Below are 7,517 nucleotides of genomic sequence, written 5' to 3' on the forward strand. Positions count from 1 at the left end.
ACTTTGGGGGACGAGTAGATCTTCTTTTGTTCTTTCTGTTCCTTAGCGGAGGCGGGTGGGGTAAGGAACTATCAAGACTCTCAGACACTGGGGCGCCTGGGTGGCTCAGTCGGTTAAGCGTCCGACTTCAGCCAGGTCACGATCTCGCGGTCCGTGAGTTCGAGCCCCGCGTCGGGCTCTGGGCTGACAGCTCAGAGCCTGGAGCCTGCTTCCGATTCTGTGTCTCCCTCTCTCTCTGCCCCTCCCCCGTTCATGCTCAGTCACTCTGTCTCAAAAATAAATAAACGTTAATTTAAAAAAATAAAAAATAAACAAAAAATAAAAAGACTCTCAGATATTATATAGAATTTTGAGTTTAAAGAACTGATGGACTAGGGACGCCTGGGTAGCTCAGTCGGTTAAGCGTCCGACTGCCGCTCAGGTCGTGATCTCGCGGTTTGTGAGGTGCAGCCCCGACTTGGGCTCTGTGCTGACAGCTCGGACCCGGAGCCTGCTTTGGATTTTGTATCTCTCTCTCACTCCCACTCCCTCTCCCGCTCTCTCTTCCTCTCTTCCTTTCCCTCTCTCCCTCCCATGCTCACACTCTGTCTCTCTCTCAAAAATAAACAGTCATTAAAAAATGTTTTTAAATAAAATAACTAAATAATTAATGGACTAGCTCGATTCATTATAACATTTTTTTGAGATTGAAACTGAGGGCGCCTGGGTGGGTCAGTCGGTTAAGCCTCAGACTTCGGCTCAAGTCATGATCTCACAGTTCATGAGTTCCAGCCCCGATTAAGGCTCTGTGCTGACAGCTCAGAGCCTGGAGCCTGCTTGGGATTCTGTGTCTCCCTCTCTCGCTCTGCCCCTCCCCTGTCTCTCTCTCTCTCTCTCTCTCAAACATTAAAAAAAAAAAAACGGATTAGCTTGATTCATCAGGGAAATACAGATCAAAACCACACTGAGATACCACCTCACACCTGTCAGAATGGCTAAAATTAACAACTCAGGAGACAACAGATGCTGGCGAGGAGGTGGAGAAACGGGGACCCTCTTGCACTGTTGGTGGGAATGCAAACTGGTGCAGCCGCTCTGGAAAACAGTGTGGAGGTTCCTCAAAAAAAATTAAAAATGGACCTACCCTATGACCCAGCAATAGCACTGCTAGGAATTTACCCAAGGGATACAGGAGTGCTGATGCATAGGGGCACTTGTACCCCAATGTTTATAACAGCACTCTCAACAATAGCCAAATTATGGAAAGAGCCTAAATGTCCATCAATTGATGGATCGATAAAGAAGATGTGGTTTATATATACAATGGAGTACTACTTGGCAATCAGAATGAAATCTTGCCATTTGCAATAATGTGGATGGAACTGGAAGGTATTATGCTAAGTGTAATAAGTCAGTCAGAGAAAGACAGATACCATATGTTTTCACTCATATGTGGAACTTGAGAAACTTAACAGAAGATCATGGGGGAGGGGAAGGGGAAAAAATTAGTTACAGAGGGAGGCAGACCATAAGAGACTCTGGAATACAGACAACAAACAGGGTTGATGGGAAGGGCGGGGGAGAGGAAAAAAATGGGTGATGGGCGTTGAGGAGGGCACTTGTTGGGGTGAGCACTAGCTGTTGTATGTAAGTGATGATGAACCACGGCAATCTACCCCCAAAACCAAGAGCACACTGTATACACTGTATGTTAGCCAACTTGACAAATTATATTTAAAAAAATTATAAAGAAGGAATTAATGGACTAGCTTGACTTGTTATAACATTTTTTGAGATTGAAACACTGATTTTGAGGGCGCCTAAGTGGCTAGGTCGGTTGAGCATCCAACTTGGGCTCAGATCATGATCTCACAGTTCATGAGTTCCAGCCCCACCTTGGGCTCTTTGCTGACAGCTTGGAGCCTGGAGCCTGCTTCAGGTTCTGTGTCTCCCTCTCTCTCTCTGTCCCTCCCCTGCTCACACTCTGTCTCTCAAAAATAAAAATAAATATTAAAAAGAAAGAAATGTTGATTTTGAGACTTTGGTGGTAATCGTGTTTGATTAATGACAGTGCAGCCTTACTGGCTTAATGTAAACACATAAAGGAGGCAAAAGAAAATAAAGAGTTAGGTTGAGAACGATCCGTTTGATAATTTGATGAGAGATCTATTCCTTCTGTGGTGCCTGGGTGGCTCAGTCGGTTAAGTATCGGATTTCAGCTCAGGTTGTGATCTGGGCTCATGAGTTCGAGCCCAGTGCCAGGCTCTGTGCTGCCAGCTCAGAGCCTGGAATCTGCTTTAGATTCTGTGTCTCCTTCTCTCTGCCCTTCCCCCAATTATGCTATGTGTGTCTCACCCTCTCTCAAAAATAAACAGACCTTAAAAAATTTTTTAAAGAGATCAATTCCTTCCCTCCTCTACCTGGCTCTCACCAAATCCGGACTGCTCTAGGGTTTTTAAACTAGTTTAATGTTTACACATCGTGATTTTACAAGCGGCTTTTCTGTAAGGCATTTTATAAAAAGCAGGGCATGGACCCAATTCGGTGGTGCGCGATGGGATACAGTTTTGTATTCCCTTCCATCTGGCATTCTCTTCCATCTGGCAACTTTGTGGTCTCTAAAGTTTGATATGGACAGTAGAAGGGCTACTTTTGAGAGTCTGGACAGGAGTTTTAGAAAATGATCAGTATTGACAGTTTTGTTTTGTTTTTTTTTAATGTAAATCTGACTTGTTTTGCTGTGTCGCTTTAAAAAAAATTTTTTTTTTTTTACGTTTATTTATTTTTGAGAGACAGAGTGAGACAGAGCATCAGCGGGGGAGGAGCAGAGAGAGAAAGAGACACAGAACCCGAAGCAGGCTGCAGGCTCTGAGCAAGCTGCCAGCACAGAGCCTGACCTGGGGCTCCAACCCACGAACCGTGAAATCATGACCTGAGCTGAAGTTGGACGCTCAACCGACTGTGCCATGCAGGCGCCCCAACTGTATCACATTTTTTTCTAGTGATTTTGGGGTGAAATGCTGTTTTCACCCTTCACACTTTAGATAAATTGATGGCAAGTGAATGCTCTCCACCTTGAAGGAGAATCTTCAAATTGCTTTTGAAAAATGCCTTTGAAATGTCTTTAATGTCTAAAAAACGTATTATAAAAAAACAGATGGCTTCTTGTTCGTATGTTATTAAGAGTTTAGGTTTTCTATCAGAAAATACAAGTGAGCTTTATTTTAAGTAAACTCATTTTGCAGGACTTTGAATTTAGTGAACGGTATTAATTTGCAACTGCTTCAAGGTTGGACTCTAAGAAAGTGTTGCAGAAACTTTATGTGATGTGAAGAAGTGAAAAGGAACTAAAATTTATGCTGTGCCTGCTGCGAACCAGACATGATGCCCAGCGCCTAACTTTCATTTGGTCTTACACAGCTCTGTAAAGTAGATATTATTCCAGCTTTAGGAGTTAAGAAATCGAGGCACAGAGAGGTTAAATACCTGCTTGAAGCAAAATAGCAAATTTTGCAATTTGGATTTGGATTCAAGTATTTTTTTAATGTTTGTTTATTTTGAGAGCTAGCCAGCCAGCGTGCAGGGGGAGGGGCAGAGAGAGAGGGAGAGAGAATCCTAAACAGGCTTCATGCTGTCAGTGCAGAGTCAGACACGGGGCTCAATCCCACACCATGAGATTATGACCGGAGTCGAAATCAAGAGCTGGATGCTTAACCCACTTGGCCACCCAGGCGCCCCTGGATCCTATTTTTAAAAGCCCAGTTGTTTGTATTATGTCCTAGTATTTAAAATTTGTCTACAAGAAATTGTTGCTACATCTTCAGCGTACAGGTGCAATGTGAATGAAAATTACATGTTGGGACCCCGAATATTTGTTGCCCATGTGCTCCATGACTAATGGTTCTGTTGGGAGGATGTTATGCATACTCAAACAATGAAATAATGATAGCTAACAGTGGGTGCCTTTGCCATGACAGCTGTGGTTTTAAGCACTTGTCATGTTTCAATTAATCTCCATATCTGTATGAGGTCTGTACTATTATCCTCATGTTACAGAGAAGCACAGAGAAGTTATACAGCTAGTCAGTGGAGGAACTGGGACCTAAACCTAGGTATTCAGGCCCCAAGCCTAAGGTCTTAATGCTATTTGATGTTTCCCTTTGTGTAACAATTACCTTAAAACCATTAAAGTGGGAGTGTTCTGGTACTTTGGGGAAGGCAGTGTTAACTTCCAGATGGGATGACTTAGCACCTTTGCTTTGTGGAGATGGAACTTGAGTGGAGCTTTGAAGGAATAGGTTCCCCTAGGTGGAGAAACGGCAGGGTGTTGTGGGTAGAGGTCATGACAGGAATGAGAGGTTCAAACAGTGCAAGATCGATGTTGATGTGTAAATGTGCCACACACATAGAAATGTCTGGAGTCCAATGATGGACTCCATGCGTGTTGCTCCCATGTCTAACTACAGCCAAGTTTCAGCTACAGTGTAAGTAATCCGGTAGGGAATTGTCTGGTTTTAAGAGTCTAACTGCGGTGGCAAACAAACAGGAAGTCATTTATCTTTATTTAAAAAATTTTAACATTTACTTATGAGAGAGAGACAGAGCGCAAGCAGGGTAGGGGGGAGGGCGAGGGAGACACAGAATCCCGAAGCAGGCTCCAGGCTCTGAGCTGGCAGCACAGGGCCCGACGATGCGGGGCTCGAACCCACAAACCGCGAGATCATGACCTTAACCGACTGAGCCACCCAGGTGCTTTTAAAAAGCAGCTGGGAATTATGTTCTCTTGTTCATTTGTTTCTAGCTTTTACTCTGTAGGCTTTAAGTTGTGAAGCATTCGCTTCACAGTTTTGAATTTGTGTTTGATCTTGATTCTTACTCCTCGGTGTGGCAATAGAGCCCTTCGATTTTAAAGGTTTATTCGAGATCACTCATGGAAGAGTTTTGTCACTCTCTAAAATTCAGCCAGGACTCTCAGAGTTGGCATCGGGAGAACAGATCCGTATCAAGTTTGTGAAAAGTCTGTGAAGTAACTTTGTTATGTGTTGCTTTTCAGGAGTAGGTGGTTTGCCAGACTTAGGTGACCAGGCAGTTTCACACATAAACCCTCCAGCAAATTTAGAAGTAACCAGGCCCAGCGCAGAGGAAGTGGAGTGCTGCTGTTGCACAGAAATGTCGAACGGCTCCAGTGAAGTGGATGTGGTTTGTATTTCAAATTGAAGATCTGTCTTTGTTCTTTTCATTCTGCTCTATTTCTTCGCTAAATTGAATTGAAGTTCATTCAGTGAAATGGCAGTAATCACAAGTTCATGAGTTTTGACAGTGATATATAAACCTGCTATAAACATTCGTGTGCAAGGCTTTTGTGAACAGATCCTAGCATTTCTCTTGGGTAAATACTCAGGAGTTGAATTGCTAGCTCATATGGTTAATGTGACTTCATGAAAATCTGCCCCATAGTCTTTCAAAATGGTTGTGTTATTGTATAATTGTGTCACATTGTGCTATGTTTCTTGATTCCTGACGGTAACAATATAAATTATTAAACTATATGTAATTTGGTTTCCCAGAAAAAGCATTTCTTTACTTAAATAATGATGTGGGTATTAATGCCACCTTAGTGCTACGGGCAATTTTTTTAACTTCTATCAGCCCCAATATTTTTTCATAATAATGGTAGATAAAGTTAACTGCCTATCCAGAATGTTTCTCTGGCATAAATATGTGAAATAAACCACTTTGAAAAGCATAAGGTACCATACAAGGTATATTTTTATAAGAACTCCTCTGTAGCCCATTCCATATTATTTTGGTTATGTTTTTTGAAACAGAGACATACACAGATCCTACACATATCTTTATTTTAACATTATTCTTATAGTTTAATTCATTCTTAGAGTACAGTTATTAAATGAAGTGTAATTGTTATGTATCGTATATTCACTTATTTATATCGTGTCCTATTCCCCCCCTAAAAATGTTTTAAGGTGATTAGAGATTAATTTCTCAAGAAAAATAGGTGCTTAAGTGTTTCCTATTTTGTCCACAGAGTGGCACTGTTAGATTGCTTAAAAATCAAAAGTCATGTAACCTGGTTCTTTGTTCCTGGTTAGAAATACTTGGCTTTTACAGCAGTTCCGGTGCCAGGTTACTAGACTAGTCTTTCTACCTTGAGTTACACAAGAGGTTAAGCTGGAAGGGAAATGACGTCTTAAGTGTAGCTGCGGTAATGAGAAAACAGTTTTGCAAGTCCATCTTTTCATGTAGTCCTAGGATTTACAATGGACAAGGGTCCTTGGATATCACCAATAGGCTTTTGGAGCTTCTTAGAAGTGAAATTGAAGTCCTCAATTTTTCTTTCAGTTCTATCTTTCACCTTTCCTCTTAATTTGTTAATAAATCTTCCTTAGAAAAGAACACGAATACCTGCTTATGATGATGATAACACTGTTCTTTATGCATATGAACCACATACTGCATATGTCCATAATGTAAGTAATGTTAATCGCCATTTGCCAAATATATTAACATGTGTCCATTTTATTTATTTATTTATTTTGAAGTATATTTATTTATTTTGAGAGAGACAGAGACAGTGTGAGCAGTGGAGGGGCAGAGAGCAAAAGAGAAAGAGAGAGAATCCCAAGCAGGCTTTGCACTGTTAGCACAGAGTCTGATGCAGGGCTTGAACTCAGGAAACCCTGAGATCATGACCTGAGCTGAAACGGAGAGTCAGACGCTTAACTAACTGAGTCACCCAGGCACCCCAACACGTGACCATTTTAAAGGAAAAGGTTTAAATTTTTCATATACTGTAGAGTTCCTCTAAACTCACACTCAAAAAAATATTGGTCTCTCCTGAATTTGCTTCCTTAGCTAGTGAGGACTTAACCATTTAACTTCCCTTTCCTTATGGTAGGACGTTCAGGGCAGTTTGTACTCATTTTCAGTATAAAACCCTAAACCTAGGTCCTTATGATATAATAAATTCTTTCCTTACTTCCTGTCTTACTTAGTTATATTTCCACTCACATATTAATGTTTTTATTCTATTTTGTCTCTGCTTTAGATTAAGGCTTCTGAAACCTTTTGAAAAGTTAGTGAAAATAAAAACAATTTAAATAAATGTAAAGTGGGTTTTTTTCCTCCTAGTATTCAGTTTGACTCTTATAAAAGTAAAGCATTAACTACTTAACTTTTCAAATATTAGCAGGAAGCTGTTCTATCTGACACATCCTACAACGAAGAGCAACAAAAAACAGTTCAGGACGTCCTTACTCATTGTGAGGTACAAAACTTCTGTCTCTCAAATGTACTTTTCTGAAATACTAAGTTGAAATTCTCTTTATCTCATGTAAAGTATACAATTAATTGTAATTTTGCTTTATCAGATTATTTATGATTATCACTCCATTGTGATGATTTTTAACAATTTCTAGTTAGAAGAGCGTCTCCAGGTGAAAATTTTGAAATACCAGTATGTACATTTTATAGCTTTGCTTTTAAAGCCCTTAACTGGAGAAATCGATGTTATGTTACTC

The 7,517-nt window shown here is 40.7% G+C and overlaps 1 long non-coding RNA gene across 1 annotated transcript; it reads left to right on the forward strand.

Annotated features, from left to right (window-relative positions):
• The first annotated feature begins 4,730 nt into the window (after nucleotides 1-4,730).
• LOC121024051 (uncharacterized) lies at nucleotides 4,731-7,225 on the forward strand. The gene is made up of 3 exons (XR_005787590.1): nucleotides 4,731-5,178; nucleotides 6,387-6,467; nucleotides 7,187-7,225. It is a non-coding gene; the product is annotated as an uncharacterized LOC121024051 (long non-coding RNA).
• The last annotated feature ends 292 nt before the right edge of the window (nucleotides 7,226-7,517 follow it).

The sequence above is a fragment of the Herpailurus yagouaroundi genome, unplaced genomic scaffold (genome assembly GCF_014898765.1).
Source record: "Herpailurus yagouaroundi ecotype Mexico unplaced genomic scaffold, PumYag 40321, whole genome shotgun sequence".
NCBI classification, from domain to species: Eukaryota; Metazoa; Chordata; class Mammalia; order Carnivora; family Felidae; genus Herpailurus; species Herpailurus yagouaroundi.